The sequence below is a fragment of the Barbatula barbatula genome (genome assembly GCF_947034865.1).
Source record: "Barbatula barbatula genome assembly, chromosome: 1".
NCBI lineage: Eukaryota > Metazoa > Chordata > Actinopteri > Cypriniformes > Nemacheilidae > Barbatula > Barbatula barbatula.
The window spans coordinates 2,526,098-2,549,845 of NC_136766.1; the positions used below are offsets into that span (position 1 = coordinate 2,526,098).

A 23,748-nucleotide genomic window follows, 5' to 3' on the forward strand; every position below is an offset into this window, starting at 1 on the left:
TAAGCAACAATTTTGACTAAAGTTGCTTTAATTTGTGCAGAAGTTTTTGTTCAAATGCAGTTACATGCATAACTTCTGTAAATATTTCGATATGTCAGCAAGTTTTTCTAAAAATAAACAATTATATATTTGGCTGAAGAATTTCTTGGGAAAAATGACATGATTCCATAGAAGGAACAGAAACTAAAAATTGTCCAAGACATGAAACATAGAATATGAACGAATAACATTTAAAGGCCCAGTTTCACAGACAGGGCTCAAAGCTAGTCATAGACTAAAATGAATGTTTGAGCCGTCTAAACTGAAATCCTAAAATATATCAGTGCCATTGTTTTGTCTCAGTATGCACACCAGTAATGATTTTTATAAAGCATTTTAATAAAAGTGACTTCATTTAAGTAAATCCTGGCTTAAGCTAAGCCTTGTCTGTGAAACCGGACCATAAAGAATTAATGCTTGTATTAATGCACTTTGTGTTCATTTACTCACCCTCAGGTCATCCAAGATATAGGTGACTTTCTTCAGCAGAACAGATCATTTTATTTAGTAAGATCTAATATAACATTATCCTCTGTTCAGCACATCATCAACACCATTAAAACACACACACACCAATCCTAGAGTGAAACACACAGTTATGAGATACAGATTAAAGAACAAAGTCAAAATGTTCTTAGTTTATTGGCTGTAAAATGTCAATAAAATGTTTAAATGGACTTGTAGCAGGGTGACGCAGGGCCCTGGTGGCTCATTGGCCGAGGTCTTGTGGATCGGTGAACCAATCAGAGCACTGGTCACCGCGTTTAAAAGACTGGTGTTGTAGTATCGGGAAAGCGTCATTTACGGGGACCGCCCCTTTTTGCAGGGCAACACTGTTGTGAATGAGTGGATAGGTTTAACGGATTGATGTTCGGGCTGCTGTGTGTTGCTGGGCTGCTAACAGTGGTACTCGTATGTAATTATGACCTCCCGGGACGAGTGACGTTATTTAGGATGACTCGGTGACTTGTTCACGGTCCAAGGGTTTCAGCACTTGGAGTTCTGTTGCTGGAGACGTGAAAACCTGTTGAAATGATTATACTGCTGCTTTGCCCAGGCTTCATTTTGACGATTTGAACATGTTTATTTAAAAGACGCTTGCTACGCATTTCATGCCTGTCTCGTTCCCTCGCTCGGGAAGTCTGCAACCGAGAGCAAGTTCGCTGTTTTCAGCAGCGTGGCTTATTGCCTGTTGTCATTTTCCTTTTTTTTGTTTAATTATTGATGTGTATTTATTTTCTGGTTGTATACATCTGTATTCTTTGGTTTATGTCTGCATGCCCTAGTTACACTCCTTCCGTGGGTTTGCCAACGAAAGCGCGGATTGCCCGAAGTTTGGTAATTTATAAGGAGTGCGGAAATCTCATTGTTACAAATACACTTTTGTCTAAACTACCTTGCTTGCAGAAATATCTTGTGGTTACTGGTTTGTGTCTTTTTATTTCTTTGATGTCTTTCTGTAAGTTGAGTTGTATTTTGTTTATTATAATTGAGTTAATCTGTATCGGTGTGGAGAGACGCTGGCCGGTGGTGAATGTTCCCTAATCACGTTGTGTGAAATATTGCCGTGGTCTACGAGAGGTGTGTATTGAGTGGGGTGTGAAGAACTAGCGGCCCCTGCTGGCATTCTCTCTCCAGCCCGATCTTATGTAATGTTTGTTTCATTGGTGGTTTGATTTTTAGACCTGGAGTAATTTATTGGTGTTTATTGTAATAAATTATTATATTTTTCTATTTAAATTCTCTTTATTCATTACTTGCTCACTCCACTACGATCACGAACCTGTGTGCTTATTGTTGTTTTCCCAGCATGTACCGGGTGGCGTAGTCGAACAAATTGATTTCATAAGCCTCTCTTTCCGGCCTTAACAAACCTTGTAATTCCGTCCCCTTGCCACATTCTCAATGACTAATCCTCAGCTAAACCAGTGCACAGATCTACACATCAAAACAATACAGCCACAATAGGCAAAACTTTCTCAACCAAAATATCTCTGACATTGAGACCCATCTACTCAAACACTTTAATTCACATTACCACAAATCCCACCAAAAATGCTTTTACAGAAAACTTTTCTAGTTTTTATGAAACATGTGCATCATTTCTGTTGGAAATCTTGTACGCATTTCACTTAAAATTTCAGTTTACTGCTACAAATAAATGACATATAACTCAGAAAAGCTTTAAATGAACGTAAGTGCTAAAACGCCACCAGAGAAAGACAGCGAGCTTGTTTCTGAGAAAAATTATAACCATCTTCAGTCACTGAGAGTGTTAAACTCAATTATTGTTGGCTGTTTTAAGCAATAAAACATAAAATACCATTTACAATACAAAGCAAGCTTTATAAGCATATCTCATTCCAGATATACAACACTCAACCTACTGAACTGTTGACTTGTTGCCAAATTCTTTAACTGGCTACATTTACAATGCGAGCTATGCTGTATATGTGTGTTTGTGTTAAGCGTGTTCATTTTGTTCAATGTTGGCGACGAGTCCTTTAGTATCAATAGTTGTAGGCGGTCGTGAGAGATCGGAGTTGTTATAGAGTCTGTTGTCAAACGTACGCTGTCCAATCACACGTCTGGGAATTCTCTTAAAGAACAGAAACCTGACAACACCTGCAACAGCGATGATGATCAACACCACCCCTACAGCGATGCCAGCCGAACCGTGAGACGTCTCTTCTACATGATGCTCTAGAATACAAGAATACATGAACATTGATGGAAAAAATGAAATGCAGTGAAATGTAGATCTACAGTAGTTCTACACACCTGACACTGACGGCTTCTCTGTTGGTGGTATGACTGAAAGAGAAACACACATGTAGATTATTATATTAGATGATGTAATATGAATGCATACTGTATGTTGTGTTGTTTGTTTGTTTGACGGACCTTTAGCAGTCTTGCAGATATAAGCTTTGCGATTATTACAGTTGTTGTTACTCCACATTCCAGTGTTTGACTGAACTTCCACACAGTCACCGGCATCGCTGGGCATCCGCGGTTTCCAGTTTGTGTAATCCACAACCGTGTTATCGATCCACATCCATTCACCTGTGACACACAAACATCGCATTTTCGTTATCTTCTATATAGATTCAAATTTTATATTTTACATCAGTGGTTCTCAACAGATATCGAAAAACAATATTTAAAAATTTGTTAAAATTAGAATTAAAAAATATATATATATTTCTTAGGTAGAAATTGGGTAGGGGGGGCTTAAAATATTGTTGCACACAATGGGGGGCCTTGGAATCAAAAAGGTTGACAACCCTTGGTTTAGATTAACTCATGCTGGCCCGGACTTAGTTAAATTAGGCTATTTACATTTTTATTGAAATGCCTTATGTTATAAAGGACAGCAGCAGCACATTATAATACATAGTTTCTTTCAGATAGCTCATTTATTTAATAAATATGAGTTCTTAGCGCCCCATTTTGTTCAGGTATGAGATAACTCTGGAAAGGACTGCAATGGAAATATCTGTTAGTTGGTGGCAGAAAAACGGTGTGCAGAATGCGAAAGAGTTTGCGGCCATGCAAAGAGATTATTTATCATTTAAATGTGTTTGTGCGTGTAAAAAAAAGTATGTTTCTACGTTCCATGTATAAATATTCTTTGTATTTATGGGTTTAGGGGTTTGTATTTCTAAATAACTTGTAAGATGAAGCTTTAGATCTAACATGAAGCTGTAGATCTAACGCTGCCAATGGGGCTCTTATTGAGCTGTTAAAGCAAATTCTACGGTGTTTGAGATGGTTATTTGGTTGATTCATTTAATAAATCAAGCTTAAGTTTAACTTATTAAGCAATATTATAAACAAGCATTGTAAAGATATCACAAGTAGGCCGAATCCAATGTTGAAATGGCATAAGTCATTCTTGTGAAGCGCAAATTTGTGAATGACGTCATTGACACTGCAGGTGCGAGTTCAAGTTCGAGAATTTAAGCACATGTGAATTAAAGTACTAATATTTTCTTTACATTGTTTGTAGAAACCACACACAGACAAATAAATCCTCCGATGAAAGAAATGGGCATCTTCATTGTGTCTTGACAAGAAAGACCAACGTGGTTACTTCAACATCTTAGAAAAAAACCTTACTGATCTGCATCTTGAGAAGAAACAATGGAACTGACATATTTTAAGGTCTGTCAGGGCAAGTTCTTTCAGTTGAGACAGCTCAAAATAAATCTTAGTCTGGGAATAGTCTCAAGCTTTGTCTGTGAAACTAGTGCATCATGTTCTGACCCGTATGACTGCGGTGCATTCCAATCCAGAATGAGTCGATTTTATCATGAAGGATCTCCAGATTCTGACGGATAAACTCTGACTCAACTGGGTCCTCAATACTCACTAAAGATGCACCTGAAATCACAGAAAACTCACTGTTGATACTGACCGGATATTCATGCATACGTGTTTATAAAGCCATTTTGAAACAAGTACTCACTAAGCAAAGAAAGATAATCAATAGGATTATAGGATTAATGGTTCAACTGTCAAATAAAAGTAGTGTTCAGGGCCAGAAAGTGAAGAAAGTGTCTCACCCATTCTCATACATTCCACTGTGGCATGAGCCCAGCTTTCTCTTATGGAGGTCATGAATGTATAGCAGTGTCCTCTAAATGGGATCCAACTTTTGCGCTTCTTTGATTCGGGGCAGTTACCCGGCAGCTGAGGGGGATCTGTGGGGGCAATAACTGTGGAGTGGTGTAAGAGGTTAGTACATTTCTCTTTAAAAGGAGTGGTTCAATATAAATCTATACAGTATCCATATCAGGGGCGTTTCCTCCGAGGAGGCAAGGGAGGCGGTGCCTCCCCTCCCCCTCGAAAATAATCGAATGAGAATATTGTTAACAGTTCAGAAATAAAATAGGACAGCGGATAGAATGTATTAAGCGAAATATGAGATCAATCAGCGTATAAAACAGTGTGAAACAGCGACCCTGCTCCAAAGGGAGACAGCGTTTCTCTTGCCTCCTCTAAGCTCATTGACTTTACATATACCCCCTAAAGCGTGCCGTGAGTTTGAGTGGGGGTAATTGAAAAGAATGGAGAAAAGTCACGTGAGAGGAGGCAATGCCTCCAACGGGCTATGATTGGATTAACTCATCAGCGAGATCCCGCCTTCCTGCTCGTCTTCGTCATTCATCTTAAACTGCGGGCGCTAAATTAGATTGAACGTTAATTAAATTGTTTTATTAGTTGTATTAATCAGAGTTTAGGATTCGTGTCGGAGATGGCGGAGGCAGAGGAGTTATGGATTGTTGACAGAATATTATGTGGTTCAGATTTGTTCAAAAACGTTTGCTTGTGATCAGGCTTGCTCAGGATAAGAGCAAGTTTAAAGTAAGTCACATCTATTTGATTTGATCTCTTAAATGCTTTGAGTATTTCTGGGACTGTTAATAATTAAATTGATGGTATTGGTAATGATCAGGGCCAGACGGAATGCGCGTCCGCGGACCGCGGGTACCCGTGGATATTTCCGCGAAAGAGTTCGCATCAAGTAGCCTACTCTGCTGTTTAGTGTTTCAATCTGATGATTTTATGGCGTGATCGATTCCACAGACATCCACAGTTTACTTCTCAAGCGAATCTAATAGATCGTAATCGTTTCTAAAATAGGCTACAGAACAAACGAATATTACCTCAGGCAAAGCAAATGTAAAAACCACTAATGAAGCAGCCTGTCTATATAAATGTCCACACGATATGGTTGTCGTGTTCGTATTGCATCACATGTTTTTGTTGATAAAAGCAAGCTTAGCCTACACATAAAACTTGGGTTTAAGAAGCGCTGCGTAATCAGACGCAGCAAACTCACACACAATAATGCAATGAGCGAACAAGTTTGTTAAAGCGCTTATGTTTTTTTCCACATTAATTCATTTCTTCTTCATCTCATGTGCTGAGACAGTAACACTGAAAGATCCATTAAAGTAGTCAAAAACACGACTGAGATCGTCATAGTTTAAAGCTGTGAACAGCATTTACATGTATGATCATCATTATAAAAATATGTCATTCTGCATGTTAAATGTATATTATAAATAAACAAGTAGGTCTATATTCAATAATGGTGTTTATAAAACATGTTGATAACGTTTTTATTTAGGTTTAATTGCAATTTTGACAGCTGATTTGTAAATGCTTTTATTTTATAAAGTTTAAAGGCCCATTCTCTCAAATCTTTTAACAAATTTATTTTAAAACCTTTTTTCAACTTATAACATATTTCAAACAATATAAAAACTATTCGGCAGATTAAGAAAAAAATTCTGCGCAGAATTAACAAAAAAAGTCTGCAGATTCCGTCTGGCCCTGGTAATGATGTAATTCTTATATAGGAAATATAGTACCAGAGGAAGATGAAGGTGGTGTTGATGTACCTTTTCCCAAAGCAGGGAAAATATAAAACTACAAAAATCAGAAGTACATACTGTAATGAACTTGTAGTAATTAAAAGGAATTTTTCACACATAAACACTGAAATGACTGACAAACGCACTTGTTAATAGTACAGAGATGAACAAAAATTACATGGGTAGAAATCTGCCTCCTCATTTTTTAAGTCCACCGCACACCACTGATCCATATACACGTATTGTAAATACCCGCTTATATATACAGCATATATATATATATATATATATATATATATATATACACGCACAGTGTATCGATTTTATCAGCATGTCCTACACACTGTACTTTACAGAAACTGAAAACATCAAATGGATTGAGAATATTTCCTTTAGTGTAGATGCTGCGCTGGCCCAGGTCTAAACACCCCACAGACAATAGCCGTCAATTCACCGTCTCGGTACTATAGATGAGATAAAGTCTGGCTATTATTAACCCACTTCTAGCCAAAATAATCTTAAATTCGGTTACATGTCTTTTTTCTCTCTATCATGTTCTATGTGTAGGCACGATTAAGCACGTGTTCATATCGGCTATTTGTAGCCCATATAAAGTCAAGACCGGTTCATTGTCGTTTCTTTTGGCCAGTCAGCGCAGAAATTGTTGATATATCTCATCATATTTAATCTGTAAATAATATCAGCAATATGTATCATTTTATTACATGGACGATCTGTAGTCACGATATCGCTCTGAAATGGATGGGCTATGTGCAGTCTGCTTTTCGTCCACCTGGCGAAAATCGAGGCAATTCATAGTTTAATTTCAATGGTTTGGCTTTAGCCCTGATGTAGACCAGCGATGAGTGTAGCCCAAAATTTTATTATAGCATCAAGTAACATCAACGTCACAAGTAAACATTTAAAACTTTGAATTATACATCATTTATATTATATGTGTTGTTATATAAACATTCTACGAAAAAACAAATTCTACCATTTTAACAAGTTAAATTAAAATGCAATTATAATTATTGACCGCTAAATGGCAACTGTTGCCCTACTGGGACTTCTCGCAACGCGAGACTTGAAAGTTAGTAGGGATCACTTTTTTTGTTTTTGATTTGAATCCCATTTCCTGCATTTATACGTTTAAGCACTGTGGTGATACACATAATGGCGTGCAGTTAAAATCACAATTAACTAATTTGAAAGCGGGGGGACACAAATGGGATTCGTCCCCAGTGGAAATTACGGCCCTGCATGTGTGTAAGAACCCTAACATTTAGCGGCTAACAGTATAGAGCCATGTTGTTTTTAGCTTAAACATGTTACTAAATTAAAAGTGTTTCCGTGTGCCCTAAACTCAAATGATCTGAATTCTAAATCTGCAACATATTACAATTTGAATTTGAAAGCCATCATTATATTTTGTTTAGTTCATTATGGTATGAAAATATGAGCTTTGATTTGGCAAGTTAAGTTTTAACGACGAGACGATCTAAATGCTTTGTATAAAACATAACGCAATTTATGGCATTATAAAAAGACAATATAATAAGAACATTTAAAAATAATATATGTTGCTCAGCCCTAGTGTGCCTCCAAGCAAAAGAGAACGACTCTAGTTTTAATTAGTGTTATTAAAGGGGTCACATGACACTGCTAAAACGAATATTAGGGTTTGTTTTACATGGAATGCAGTGTGTATACATGATTTTAGGTTCAAAAACGCTGTATTTTCCACATACGATGCATGTTTGCCCTCCCTCTTCAATCGATCTGAAAAGCGAGGTGTGCTATGATTGGCCAGTTAACCAGTGCGTAGTGATTGGTCGATTTAACTATTGTATTTGTAATATTTATTTTGTCTCTTTCATGTTTTTGTTTTGTATATTTCTGAGATGTTAAATTATATTTTTCTTAATCAAAGCTGTTGTTTTGATTAATGAAAAAAACTTTTTTTAGCAATTGTTTTGTATTAGATATAAATTAGTGGTTTATTAGCTGTCTAATTGATGGCTGGTCTATTTTTAGGTTATTGTTAAAAATCTACAAGATTTGTACAGACAGTCCAGATTCAGTCTCGTTTTAGTCTAGACCCATATTCACCGTCTATTAGATGTATACATATAATCGTTCAATAGCCGTCTAATTGATGACTAGTCTATTCTTCGTCTATAGTTAGATGTCTATTCGATTTTCACTGACAACCCAAACTTAGCCTTGTTAACCTAGGCTAGAAGAAGTTAAATTGCTTGCTGGGATACAGCGAAATCTCATGCCTGACCGACACAAATCCGAAAAAACACCTTTAAAAAAAGATGACATCACTGGCATGGTAAACACACCCCCTAATCAGTAATGTACAACTCACAAACTATAACCAATGCCTCTGTGAACAGATTCATTTTAATGAACAGTTGAAAGAATTCAGCCATAAGTAAATCACATATAATTCATATCTGAATAAGAATTTCTTTACCCATAATCCTCAACAGATCCAACAATCAGAGATCGAATGGATAGTTTAGATGATAGTAAGAAAGATTTACCTTTGGATCGTTTGCAGAGGGAATAATATGTGTTGTTGCACGCTGCAGTTTTCCAGTCGCCATCCGTGTCGATGTAAACACAAGCTAAATTGTTTCTGGGTTCTCCTGCGGCCCATTTACTGTAGCTTAGAAGCCAGTTATCCACCCAGCGATACCGTCCACCTGTCTGGACCAAACAGATTGAATATTTCTAAACAGAAGATCAAATCAAGCGTACCGCACCGTGAGATGAATCGAGTACCAGGTTGCTGTTGAGGCCGATCCACAAAGGTTCTCTGATGGTGTCGACTCTGAGGCTGTTGTACGCCTGACTGATGGAGTCCAGCACACTAGCAAGATCAGCATCATCGGCTTTACACTCTCTTCTGGCTTCATCCCAGCTCATCTTCACCTGCTGCACCTTGTATAGATCTTTGCCCAGACTGAAGAATTTCTGTGGCACTGCTGTGGTCACGGGAGCAGCCAGCTGAGAGTCTACGACACACACAAACACACTTACACATCTAACACAACTCACGTACAGTAAGAGATTCATGTGTGATGATATTGAGTTTGTTAGGACTCTGTCCTTCCTGTCTCGAGCTTTCTAGCTCCCTGGGCAGAGTCGTGACATTGCCACGTCTTTCGTGTTTCTGTTGTGTTATGTGTGGAGACATGTGGCTTTATGTTGTTACTTAATGCCACGTGTCTTCCTGTTATGTCTCTCAGCCCCACCCTCCTATCTCCTGTAATTTCATTAGGGTTTCATTCCCATCCTCTGTTTTGTAATTCACCTCGTTAGGGTTTCATTCCCATCAGCTGACACCACTCTCCCCATGTGATCACTCCTCGTTAGTGTCTCCCTTTATATGGTCTCAGTTTCTCTCTGTTCAGTGTTGGTGCATTGTCTTTATCTACTATCTATTGTCTTATGTCTATTGTCAGTTGTAGCACTAGATGTTTTGCGCTCACGCTATTGGATAACCTGTTGTTCCTGTTTACAGTTTGTAAACTTATTATTTTCACTTTTCTAGAGACTTTGTTTTCTAGTGTTTGTTTTGGAAGTGTTTTCTTTGTGCTGGTTTTCCCATTGCGGGTGTTTTATTTAATAAACATTTATTGTTAAACCTTCGTCTGCCTGCATCTGGGTTCTGTCCAGACCATTTCGTGACAGAATGCACCAACCAGTAAGAACCCAGCAGGCGGCGATTTTCCCTGCAAGGTCTCGCCAGCCTGGTTCCCTCTGCAGCATTCGCCAGGGGAACTTGGACCGGGATGATTACCTGGACAGGTTCCTGGAAGCCGCAGTGGAGGAGCTCTTCGGGGAGGAAGAGGTGACTGTGGCGTTCAACAGCGGCCTCAGGGTCCCCCTATCGCCTGCGGAGATGAGGAGGCTGAGACCGCTTGGCTTCGAGGGTGTGCTCCAGTTCGCCATGAGCCGACCGGAGCCCAGTGTCTCCGTCTGTCCGAGGTTGTCTTCTCCGTTGGGCCCCATCCCAGAGGATCACACCCTGGAGCTTCGGGTGGTGACCACCACCGCACCATCAGCCTCGGACCCTGCAACCTCTTCACCACCTACCAGTCTTCAGGGCAAGCGTGGAAGGAGAGAGTCCTGGGGATCCTCTTCGGAGGCCTCCAACGCGGAGCCAGCCCCGTCCTTCACCTCCTTCCTCCAGCAGACTACCAGGAGATTGGCTCGGCAGAAGAGGAAGAGGCAACGGAGGGGGGTACGTAACCCAGCCCAGCCGGCGCTCCTGCCGGTTCTCCAGCCGGGTTCACAGCCAGCGATCCAGCAGGCGTCCAGACCTGCCTCTCCGCAGGTCTCCAGACCTGCCTCTCCGCAGGCGTCAGGACCTGCCTCTCCGCAGGCGTCAGGACCTGTCTCTCCGCAGGCGTCAGGACCTGCCTCTCCGCAGGCGTCAGGACCTGCCTCTCCGCAGGCGTCAGGACCTGCCTCTCCGCAGGCTTCAGGACCTGCCTCTCCGCAGGCGTCAGGACCTGCCTCTCCGCAGGCGTCAGGACCTGCCTTTCCGCAGGCGTCAGGACCTGCCTCTCCGCAGGCGTCAGGACCTGCCTCTCAGCAGGCGTCAGGACCTGCCTCTCAGCAGGCGTCAGGACCTGCCTCTCAGCAGGCGTCAGGACCTGCCTCTCAGCAGGCGTCAGGACCTGCCTCTCAGCAGGCGTCAGGACCTGCCTCTCAGCAGGCGTCAGGACCTGCCTCTCAGCAGGCGTCAGGACCTGCCTCTCAGCAGGCGTCAGGACCTGCCTCTCAGCAGGCGTCAGGACCTGCCTCTCAGCAGGCGTCAGGACCTGCCTCTCCGCAGGCGTCAGGACCTGCCTCTCCGCAGGCGTCAGGACCTGCCTCTCCGCAGGCGTCAGGACCTGCCCTTCCGCAGGCGTCAGGACCTGCCCTTCCGCAGGCGTCAGGACCTGCCCTTCCGCAGGCGTCAGGACCTGCCCTTCCGCAGGCGTCAGGACCTGCCCTTCCGCAGGCGGCCGGACCTGTCCCTCCGCAGGCGGCCGGACCTGCCCTTCCGCAGGCGGCCGGACCTGCCCTTCCGCAGGCGGCCTTCCAGCCGGTGCCTCAGCCAGTTCTCCAGCCGGCATCACCTCAAGATTTTTTCCCCCTAGGACACACACCTCTCCCTAGCCCCTTCAAGTCCCCGCCGGTCTCGTCCGGTTGCTTCAAGTCCCCGCCGGTCTCGTCCGGTTGCTTCAAGTCCCCGCAGGTCTCGTCCGGTTGCTTCAAGTCCCCGCCGGTCTCGTCCGGTTGCTTCAAGTCCCCGCCGGTCTCGTCCGGTTGCTTCAAGTCTCCTCAACCTGTCCCACCCTTTTCTGGTGTCCCAAAGGTTTGGCCTCCCATTCCCCCACCCCCCCTCCCATGTTTGTTGTTTTTGTTGACCCACCTGAACCCCTTCATAGCCTCCCTTATGTTCCCTTTAGTTTGTTCTGTGTTGTGCTTGTGGTGTTTGTCTTTGTGCTTTTGTGTTTTGGCCCGCTGAAGTTTCTCCCTTGAGACGCCATGGGGCGTTTCTGGGGGCGGGGGTAATGTTAGGACTCTGTCCTTCCTGTCTCGAGCTTTCTAGCTCCCTGGGCAGAGTCATGACATTGCCACGTCTTTCGGGTTTCTGTTGTGTTATGTGTGGAGACATGTGGCTTTATGTTGTTACTTAATGCCACGTGTCTTCCTGTTATGTCTCTCAGCCCCACCCTCCTATCTCCTGTAATTTCATTAGGGTTTCATTCCCATCGTCTGTTTTGTAATTCACCTCGTTAGGGTTTCATTCCCATCAGCTGTCACCACTCTCCCCATGTGATCACTCCTCGTTAGTGTCTCCCTTTATATGGTCTCAGTTTCTCTCTGTCACAGTGTTGGTGCATTGTCTTTATCTACTATCTACTATCTATTGTCTTATGTCTTTTGTCAGTTGTAGCACTAAATGTTTTGCGCTCACGCTATTGGATAACCTGTTGTTCCTGTTTACAGTTTGTAAACTTATTATTTTCACTTTTCTAGAGACTTTGTTTTCTAGTGTTTGTTTTGGAAGTGTTTTCTTTGTGCTGGTTTTCCCCATTGCGGGTGTTTTATTTAATAAACATTTATTGTTAACCTTCGTCTGCCTGCATCCAGACCATTTCGTGACAGAGTTTGTGTTCACCTGTGTTCCTCTTGCAGATGAAACCTCTCTCATCTGTACACGCTTCAACTTTCCACAAACCGGTCAGCTTCTCTGGACTTCTAACCATGGCAACACAGTCATAATTCTACATGGGAAAGAAATCAGAGTATGTAAAGATTTTAACTGTTAAAGCCACAAAATTTAAATTTATTTATTAATTATGTATTAAAAATATTTATTTATTTAAGATTATCATTAATAATCTAATTTATCACTGATATGCGACAAATACAAGAGAGACAAGGGACGGGCCATTATTTTAATAAAGGAATTTCTCTGGATTTGCACATTGTTGGGAACATTTGGGATAATGAAATTACACAACTGCATGAAATATATAAAACAGTGCAAGTGATTTTTGGATATTTCATAACAAATGTCTTCCATATTGTGACTTTAAGAGCACTAGATGTCTAGGGAGAACAGAACGACCCAGTATAGTGTATGTGTGTGTTGCCTCCTGATTAATCAAAATGATCATGAAATGATATAAAATCGATAGATGTAGTAGGTGCGTGTAAACCCTTAGTACTTGACCCCTTATCTTGTTGCACTATTTGATTAAGCATGTTGAAAGAAAAACCTACCTGCTGCTCAAACATATGCGAACGTTCGATTAATCCCTCCCAAAAGGCGTCCTAAAACAGAGAACACCAGCACAGATGATCAATAGTTTAGCTGTTATGGGAATCTATATTCACATTTAAATCAGCGGATATTTCGGCTACTCATTGCTGGAAGAAAATACACATATGCTTATATTTCACACAACTACACTAGCGTGAAGCTTTGATGATTGCTTTACATTATTCTTTGTACTAACTTTTTGCAGACTTGTTTCCCTTTTGAAATAGTGCCTTGACTCGGGCCATGACACGGGTTGACCTTTCATCCAGTTTGTGTATCTGACGCTTCTTCCGTCAGTCCACATAAAGTGCATCTCCCAGTTGACGTCATTCAATCCGGTCCACACGTCATCAGCAGAACTGAGCATCAGAGTTGTGAGAAACGCTACAGAAAAGATTCAAGGATTCTTTCAACAACTGGGGCATTTTGGCATTAAATTTACCCATCACTCACAATCCAGTAAAAGCAGTTGCTGTCTCACATATCAAAAACTGTCTTTTTTAGTGCAAAAAATGCAATCTAGTCTTACTAGAGAATACATGTTAGTAATCGAGTTCTAAAAACACAGCACAGACAAAAATATATCATAATGTTCCATTTACTATTACTTATATCATATTGAATATGTGTTTTGAGTGTGTCACACTATTTAAAATGTGTTATTATCCAAATCAACCATATTTTAATGATAAAATAAGTTTCTTGAAAAAGGAGCAGCACTCTGCTCTCGAGCGCTTGTGGCGTGTCCGCTGTTGGTGCTGAAGTCACACCCACTCGCATATCTAAACCTGAGTCCCCAGTACAGGACAATTTGAACTCAAACACACGAGTGATATTCATCAAAAGAGAATCACTGAAGCGCATCACACATCCCCTCCCTTCCATTCACTGTTTGTGATGGTCCCCTCCGTCCATAGAGAGATGATGTATTTTTGTATGCAAAACAGGGAAGCGAGTTTCCAGTTCCATCACTCCAAAGTCTATGGGTTTGTTGAATGTTTTTTTGTGAAATCGCCTGAGAAACGTTGTATTCTATGACATAACACCAATTATAACCTGCTTGTGATTTTTAAAGCCTTATTGTGTCCTAAAAACGGCGGTTGCTAACAAGTTGCTAAAAGTGACTATTTCCTTTGGCGGGCATACAGTATAAAGCTCACAGATAATACAACAGTGACACAAATCTCTTACAACGTAGATGTGGATTCATTCTCACCTACCAGGGAAAACATTTTAAATAAAGTTTGAAAGAGTTGTCGGAGGCTTGGTGGTGGTTACGTTGATATCCAGCAACCTAAGTGTAGTCTTTTTATGCCATCGTGTTATCTTTTACTTCAAAAGTACAAATGTGGTCTTGATTTGTAAAGATTATCTTGGTAGACCAAACGTGTACACGGCATTAAATACGTAATCTCTGAGGTGCTTGGTTTGCACATGCGTGACCGCTCGCTTGTTATCTGGCCTGCAATTTATTTAGTTGGCCAGAGCGGTAGTGTGAGAGAGCCTCAAAGCGGGTTTGTGATGGTTGGCACATGCACACTGGCCACTCATGCTAATGCTCTCTAGTGTCAGGGGAGGGGGCATGCATGCTTGGATGCTCCATTGCACCATCCAGCCACTGTTTTAACTAGCCCAAAAACTGTTTAAAAGTTTAACGCCACACTTCAGAGTCATTGTAATGTGTTTCAGCAATACATTTCTAACATTTATAATGCGTTTCGTTCATTCTCAGAATTTTGAAATGAAGAACAGATATCAGTGTAATACTCACATTGCTCTGTGTGACTCTGAATGGACACCAGGTTACCTCCATGTGAAATGCAGTGATCTCGCGCGTTATGCCACGACATCTTATTATCAAAAAATGTATAACACTGTTTGGAAACACAAAAGTTCAGAATTGAACTAGGCGGTCTTCTCTTTCATGGAAAACACCATGTGTTTAATATGTTCGGAAAACTTAGATATTTATTATTTAATTGTTGGTAAAAAAAATCAGGCCCAGATCTGCAATAACATTTGCATGTCCTGCGCAGATTTCTAGTGTAAACTATAATGATTCTCACTTTTCCTCGGAAGCGCGTCCATTCAGGAGCACAGCCGCCCGCTGCTACGGTAGACGGAGACATTGTGGTGTTGACAAAATCTGAACTTCTTTTACAGATAGAGGGCATTGACAGGCCACAGTTGATATCATTCCAAAATCCTAAAAAATAAGATTAAACGACAGTTGATAAACAAAATGAAAACAGAGATTAGACTAGACAGATTGATTGATTCATTGAGGGATTAAACAAGAAAGGTTAACCTTGGTTATGAATTTCTACTGTGGCGATTGGCAATTTAAAAAGAAACATTAGTGGCTGTTTCACACTGACATTATACATGAACAGCACGGATGAGAAGTTCTTACCCATGTTTTTGTAAATGGTCACACAGTTCTCGTCATTGTTGGCAAAATTTGGTTCATTGTGATCCCATGCAGTGTAAACAACAGGTGAACCGTCCACCCAACTACAAACAGACAAGAACTTTTTTAAGTTTAGTCATTTAATTACAGGATTATTTTTATGAACTCATTGCACTGCAAATGCAATAGAACGTCACTGTTGCAGAACAGCTACACTGTGATGACATTATTTTATCAGATAAAATGCAAGACACAAAAGTACAATTTTATTGTGGTTTAAGCTTCCGATAAACTGTGAAAACAGTTAACATATAATAGATATTACATTTAATTTTACTGCATTATAATGTAAAATATGTTTTGTCAAGTAAAAGGTTCGAAAATGTTGAAATTGGAACAGTAGAATTTGTATAAAACTCATCAAGATTTACTTTAACAGTCAAATACGGTTACGATTATGTCTGTATTTTATTTAAAATGTTAGTTTTGCAGACATGGAATCCAAATTTAAATATATAGGCTGGTAACTGAAACCCTCTACTCAGCTAAATGAATGAAATACAAACTCACATTAATAGCAGAGCCCACACAATTGTTTTGAATTACTTTTTACTTTGAGTAAGCAAAGCGTTACGGTTAAAAATAAAAACATCGTGAATGTGCATCAGCGGAATCACAAACAACTTGAAATTCATGACTAACTTGTAACATGCAAAGGAATAAAACTGATTTCAAAATTCTACATTTATTATTCTCTGAGACACGCAATATTGTTTCTTTAAATTGAAGATCGATAAAAAAATTATTTTGTTACTTGTATTTTTTGTTTTTTTTTGACAGCGTCGTATTTTTACTTATTTTTCCCAGTTTGACATCCATCCTGCGTTCAAGTCTTTCATACTCACCTAAATGATTTGTCCAACTCTACAATCATGCCGACGTAGTATTGACTTTCTGATCCTCTAGATATCTGCAGAACAAAAATCAACCAGTTTGGTCGTACTGAAATGTTTGAAAGTGTTTTTGAATACTATATTAAACAGTTCTTTCCGGTTGTCGATTCTGATTGGTTGAGAGCCATGAGACTTTTCCACCAGTATCATCACGGGAATCGCTCCACCCCTGAGCTAAACCAGAGGGTTTGACATAGATATAAATAACTAGACAGCGCATTAGAATCTGTTTCTATGGGCCTCTATATGGAGGTCATCTGCCATGTTGGAACTTTGCAAGCTTGTCCTTTAACAATCCAAATCAAGCTGACTGTGTATGATTATGAAAACATATTTATTTTTGTATAAACTCAAACATATTATATCTGCTACACTAACACGTGATAACTTTTTTGGAAATTTGAATCCCTGTGGTTTTTACAGCCATGGCTGCGCAACGCAGTGCTGTGGCATTCTAGTCTGTGAGTTACGTCAGTGGACCATTCCAAGATGGCAGACACTTCTACGTGCCTGGATCGCTTGAATGCGGCATGCAGTTTTATACAGTATATATCTATGGTTTCTGATTTATCTACACCATTGTGCGTCGAACCGTTGTATAAATGCAATATCGCTCTCGTAGTCGTATGATAGGGCTCTAAATTAGCGGCTGTGATTGTCTCCTGTGCGTGGCCTGTGGCCTCGTGCCTCTGGCCTAATCACCGCCATGCTGATATAGAGCACCATCACACGACTAGATCACACGAGAGCGATATTAAATGAATATAAAACACTTTTTTCCTCCCTGTGGCAGCGTAGGCTGCTCTCAGACAAAGTGGAAAACATTGATACCATTGACAGTCATTTACCTGCTTCCATAAAAACTTCCTCTCACTTTGACCGGTAATGACGGTGAGATCAGCGTGATTCTTCTTACAGAACGCTCGAGCTTCTTCCATAGGAAGCTGATCATTATTAATAAAGTACTGACTGCCATTGAACACGATCCAGCCATCAGAAGTCTTGTTATATTCTATTGACAAACGAAAACAACAGAAAATTGGTCTTTATCCAGGTTGTGTGATTTACAGGGGAAACCTCATTCTGAATCATGAGCTATGAGTCATGCATAGTTTGATTGTGATATACAGATGTACATATCAGGAACTGTACAAATGCTTTTTCTTTATGTTTATGAACTGATGGATTGTGTGAAAATCTCTAGTGCTCTTTACCTTGAATTACTGTGATCGATGGAGATTTGGGAGTGATTCCTGTTAAAAGAACAGAATCAAAACAAATACTGTATAACTTTCTTAGGTTTATAAATGATACACAATAGATATGATTTCGTACATCCACTTGAAAAACTTGCTTAAATCAATGTCTTTGGTTTAGAAAAAGTGCACGTCTTCAAGTAAGTCAGACGTTCCCAAATGTTTTCCGCCAGAGCCTTTATTTTTTCAGAGAAACCACCTGCATAAAGACACTCTAATAAATGCTAACGCATTTTTTATTTGAAACGAAAAACTTATTTTGACCTGCCACTTTAGCTGAATATAGAATATCAGTTGTCAGGGATGCTTTGCCTCATCGTCATGGCAACCGTCATGTCCGATAATGTCGGTTTGCTGCTGTTTGTCATGTCATGTCATGCTAGCGTGACCTCAGCTTTGGAGCAACCCCTTTTAATAACTACCTTATTACCCAGACTTTGGGAACCACTTCTGTAAATGCTGAATGTGTCTGTCTGTGTACCTATTGGAATCTGACAGATCCAGTCGCTATAAGTTTCACATGCTCGATCATTCCACCTGCGTCCATAATAAGCGCCGGATTCTGCACAGTGTTCCTGATCATTATGGTTGTTTGGTTCTCCGAAGCCCCAGTTTTCATAATCGGACTAAAACAAATACAAACACACAAGCACAGACAGAAGAGCATGTGAACAATACGGTTTGAAAACAAAATTAGGAAGAAAACAATCAGACAGAATGAGGGTCATAAGAAATCACTCACAGGAGTTTGATCTGTCCACACAAAACCAGAATTACTGTCCAGTGAAGTGAAGCCGATCCACGCCGGGTCCGAGACTAAATACCTGCAAATAGTTTTGTATGACAGCGTTAAACTTTAGTCGCAGATACAATACAATTTTTGTCAGAAGACAGGAAACTACTCATCAGTATATGACTTTTATGAGATTGAAGTTCGGTAAATTTCACATCCTGTCATTTAAATTTAAGAAAAGAAACACAAGCACTCACGGTATCATTCCTGTTTCTTCTTCTGAGTGGAAGCTTGCTAAATCACCACCAATGGATCGACAGAAATCACGAGCCTCAAACCAAGTCTTCTTTCCGTCCATCTGCCGTTTATAGAGCTAAGAAATAAAAATGAATAGCGTGACTCTGTGAATGAGGTTAGAATGTGCAGTTCACCTATGCAGATAATGGTGTAGATTTGAGGGTAAGCGTATTTGGCGTGCTGTCCGGGGAGGGGGAGAGGGCTCCGAGCTCGGTCGTTCTTCTGAGCTCAGCCCTGTACGGGGAAAGGGCTCCAAATCCGGCATTAGCCCGAACCTGGAACGCTCCCCCAAGAGCTGCAACTAGTTCAGGACAGCTTTTGAAGATATTTGCATGCAACCCCCAAAACGAGGCTGGCATGGGCTGATGACGAACTGGCACTTGCTTGGCACTAAAGACATTGTTGCGGAGTCTGAAGAAGAGTCTATTTGTTACTGAAGTGGGCACTGCTGAGGGGACGGTCGGTGCTGCGATGTTTGCCTCTAACCTGCTGCTGCTGCAGAACGTTGACGGAGGCACGGGTCCCTGTGGGGGTGGTCGCTGCTGCAATGCTGGCCTCTAGGCGAGATATAGATGCAGTGCACTGTCACTTCGTTGTCGCAATGGACAGAAATGCTGGAAGCGGATCACTCCTTTCTCCCACAAAAATGCCTCGACTACCAGAGGATACAGCTCAAATAAGGCTGAGGGAGAGAGTGGCTGGGTTAATTCTAGGAGTTTGGGGGGCACGTGGAGGCGAACCAGCATCCTTGGTAATATCCTCCGAAACCGATGCAGGGGCGGCGTCGGTAAACAATTGAATGCCGACGGGGAGAGAGTGCAAACCGTTCCATTGATTGAGGAATTTTATCCACAATCTGAGCTTGTCGCGGTATGAGCTGGTGAGGGTTATAAAGTCCTGCAATTTGGGTATACCAATGCTTAAAGGCTGAAGAGAGAATGAAGGTAAAACGGCTTGACTATTTTTTGAGGCTCTCTCTCTCTCTCTTGAACTGATAGGTCAGGTGCTGTGATTGCTGATAGTGGACAAGCCGAGTTAATTATCTGCTCCTCCCAAACTTAGTTTATAAAACATAATTTAAATTCTGCTCAGAACAAAGACCATTATAATATTACACTTCTTTGATGTGCGTTTACCTGAATGCAGTTGTGTGGATCTTTTTTAATCCAGTCTTGTGGGCAGTTTGGAGGTTGTGTGATAGGCTCTGTGGTTGTAGCGATTCCTTCTGCCGTTTTCTTACAGATGTATTTCTGTTTAGTGTTACAGGCCAGAACATCCCTGCTGAAGATCTTGTTAACATCGCCACGCAACCCTGGTGCCTACCTGAACATCACAAAACAACGACATGAGAAGAGAGATATGACATTCATGAGTGAAGCTGCACACCTGCATGAAACTCCTCAACACACCTGGCATGCCGACATTAAAGTGTGTGAACCTGACTTTAACACCATTACTCCACTGGAAGAGCGCCACCTGCTGAGCATTAGACAGACCGATCCAGAAATATTTCTCAGGCCGAAGACCAACCAGACTGATGAGAAACGCATTCTGTTACCTGATGAGCGAACATACAACACTGTTTTACTCTCACTGTCATTCAGTGTCAAAACATCTAAAACATGATCAAATATTTCAGGTGAACTTCACCTGCTGGAAACATCAACCAGACTCGCTGCGCTCTGCTCACATGTCAGTTTGGCATCAGCAAAAGTTCGGGTTTCCATGGCAACAACCCTGTGGAGACATTCATACCATCACCAAACCGTCCCTTCAAACAATAATAAAACACAATATATCAAATAAAAAGCAGCTTCACGTATGATTTTTTCGACTCACAGCAAGACATCCAGGACTGATCATGTGTGTGGATCCTTCAGGTTTAATGGAAGCTTTCTTCTTACAGATGTAACCATGAGCTTTTCCACACGCTTCATCTGCCCACTTTCCCTCCTAATACACACAAAACCACCAGAACAAACTCACAAACATCACCGTGTCAAATGTTATGATCACCATAAAAACACAATATCAAAAGTCCCCACCTTTCCCTTCATAAGCACACAATCCTCCATGCGATTGGTGATGTGTGAAGGTTCTCCAACAATCCATCTGGTGAATGTGACGTGTTTTCTATCCGACCACTCAAACAGATTCTGAATCTTCTGATCATTGAGACCAATCCACAGCTCATCACTGGACACTACACAACACAAACTCACAAACATCACCGTGTCAAATGTTATGATGACCATAAAAACACAATATCAAAAGTCCCCACCTTTCCCTTCATAAGCACACAATCCTCCATGCGATTGGTGATGTGTGAAGGTTCTCCAACAATCCATCTGGTGAAGGTGACGTGTTTTCTATCCGACCACTCAAACAGATTCTGAATCTTCTGATCATTAAGACCAATCCACAGCTCATCACTGGACACTACACAACACAAACACTTTAGACGTACAACCTAATATATTATATAAACTGAAAATCCATTTTATCTTCAACTGAAATCAAATAAACGGGTTTTCAAATAAAAAACTTTTTGAAAGAGGATCATTCTTCTTATATTGATTTGCATCCCAAATGCTTTCTTTTAAACAAAGTGCAAACTGAAGCCTGGCGATATATATGTACTGTAGGCGTACTGTACCTCCTACTTTTAGATGAACATCAACATCAAAAACATTGTCTGTTTATTTAGACGTCTCAAATTGATCGGGATTCACTGAAATAAACGCTTAGTCGCACACCTGTGAGCCATTAGATACATAAAGATAATAAAGGAATTGCTAAAACTAATACCAGATAGTTAGACAAAGAGAAATGACTAGAAAATAGAATGAACACAGAAGTGTTAAGTGCAGCGGTCATAGTTGTGCTTTATCGTGAATATAACACAGCTACTGACCAAGCAGAACAAACCGTTTTGTGTTTGTGTGTTATTGCAGCAGACGTACAGTATCCACTCTGTGATATGATGAAACTGTGCTCCTCTATGTTGTGTATGCTGGCCAGATCTGATCCTTCTTTATGACACGCTGCCAAAGCGTCGCTCCACATCTTCTGAGAGCGCTGCAGATAATAACAGTGACCGGCGTACGGCACCCACGCCGCTGGACAGAAGAACGGCTGATCTTTACCTGACACACACACAGATAAACATTTAACACTGACACTGGAATACAGTATGTGCTGTGCTGTGCGTGTGCGTGTTGTACCTATTGAAGGTGTGATCTCTGTTGAATTGCCCTTGCGGCAGATGTAGCCCAACTTCTTACTGCACGACAAACTTTCCCACTTTGAGGCTTTATCAGCGTTTAATGCAGCACAGTTCAGACCCGGCTCCAGAGACGGGTGACCTACAGTCAAACAATACCAACATTGACATCATCTACACACCATTCAGATGCTTTTTCTACATACACCTGACGTACCAGGAGCCCAGTTGAGATATCTGAATGGGTTTCCATTACTCCATTGCCAGCCGCTCTCAAAGTCAAGACTGCTCAGTCCGATCCATAGAGCAGAACCCATGCGATCTGTCAAACCTGAAATATCATTTTAGTTTAGCTTGATAGTAGAATCTGTGTGTGTGTAAAGAGCAGAAGATGTGAATGTACCTGCTATATAAGACTGCTCGTGGAGTTCTGATATACTGAGAAGATCTGCATCTTGCTGTTGGCAGCTGGTTCGAGCTTGATGCCAGCTCAATACTGACTGTGTGTTCCTCTGGTACAAAACACCACTTACTGGATCACTGTCCCACCCTGACACGCCTGAAACACATACAGAACAACATTTAAATACACATTGTATATTCTAATTGAATTTGTTTTAGTGTATTTTATGAACGAAACAAAACACGTTCTTACCTTTGGTTGGGCAGAAGCCCCATTTCTTGTCTGTGTCATAATCTGTCTCAGTTGAACACCACAGTCGGCCGTCTGATCTTCCCTCCACGATACACTCGGTGTACCACTTGTCATTAAACTAAAAGGGGAACTGACATGGCTTTCCAAATGAATTCCCACCCAGAGAATACATCTCTACAAGACACAAGAATTACAGGAAGCAGAGATAAATATTGATGGATTCTGACTCATAACTGCATCAGATGTGTATTGTTAATAATGTCTGCTTATACCTTGATATCCATGAGAACACAGATCGTCTTCACTCCCATAAATCTGCCAGCGCCTCCAACCGCCATTTCCACTAAACAGCATCATATTTGACTCTTCTCGATTGTAGTTCATGTGTAACGGTTTATCTTTTAATCCAAACAAGGTCTCGTTCTTACATTCCCAGGTCTGTAGAGGACTGTTGTCTTTACAGGGCAGAAGAATAATTTTCACCCAGTCTTTGATGTCTTGAGCTCCCAAACAGAGTTTAAGAGAGACGCTGATGATTCTTGAAGATGAAACCCATCGGAAGCGCTGAGCGTCAGAAGAGACATCACACGCTGACGCCTGCACCACATTGGCATTCACCACATTCACACATCTGTTGTGATCCTTGTTGTACATCAGAAAAGAGCCGGAGTCTACACAAAAATAATTCAGATATTTGTGTGAAATCAGATATTTGAAGGAAGATATTCATTCTGTATCTAAACCTAGAGGTGTGTAGATAAAGTAAAATCTGTAAACTCCTCAGAGCTTCAGGCTCAGATTGAGGACAATTGAATACGAAAATAAGGACTTTCAATTACGTTCTTATGACTTTAAGGGGCAGTTTCCTGGACAGGGCTTCAGCCTAGTTCCAGTCTAACTAAATGTTAGAAGTGTCTTGATCGAAAAAAAATTGCATTGACATCTCTTAAAACAA

At 41.0% G+C, this 23,748-nt stretch overlaps 1 pseudogene across 1 annotated transcript in view; it reads right to left on the reverse strand.

Annotated features, from left to right (window-relative positions):
- Positions 1-558: 558 nt before the first annotated feature.
- Positions 559-23,748, reverse strand: part of LOC306897928 (macrophage mannose receptor 1-like) — a 28,869-nt pseudogene continuing 5,679 nt past the window's right edge. Inside the window, exons 2-32 of the transcript XR_013788345.1 lie at positions 23,066-23,464; positions 22,794-22,967; positions 22,542-22,697; positions 22,356-22,469; positions 22,140-22,280; positions 21,879-22,061; positions 20,961-21,118; positions 20,735-20,868; positions 20,566-20,652; positions 20,325-20,473; positions 20,052-20,238; positions 18,876-18,991; positions 18,628-18,709; positions 18,367-18,511; positions 17,844-17,882; positions 17,478-17,641; positions 16,582-16,646; positions 15,680-15,780; positions 15,333-15,472; positions 15,038-15,140; positions 13,463-13,650; positions 13,227-13,277; positions 12,619-12,724; positions 9,222-9,454; positions 8,981-9,146; positions 4,608-4,760; positions 4,309-4,425; positions 2,944-3,105; positions 2,821-2,853; positions 1,938-2,742; positions 559-716 (exon numbers count right to left, since the gene is read on the reverse strand). The product of XR_013788345.1 is annotated as a macrophage mannose receptor 1-like (transcript). The remainder of the gene's footprint in view (positions 717-1,937; positions 2,743-2,820; positions 2,854-2,943; positions 3,106-4,308; positions 4,426-4,607; positions 4,761-8,980; positions 9,147-9,221; positions 9,455-12,618; positions 12,725-13,226; positions 13,278-13,462; positions 13,651-15,037; positions 15,141-15,332; positions 15,473-15,679; positions 15,781-16,581; positions 16,647-17,477; positions 17,642-17,843; positions 17,883-18,366; positions 18,512-18,627; positions 18,710-18,875; positions 18,992-20,051; positions 20,239-20,324; positions 20,474-20,565; positions 20,653-20,734; positions 20,869-20,960; positions 21,119-21,878; positions 22,062-22,139; positions 22,281-22,355; positions 22,470-22,541; positions 22,698-22,793; positions 22,968-23,065; positions 23,465-23,748) is intronic.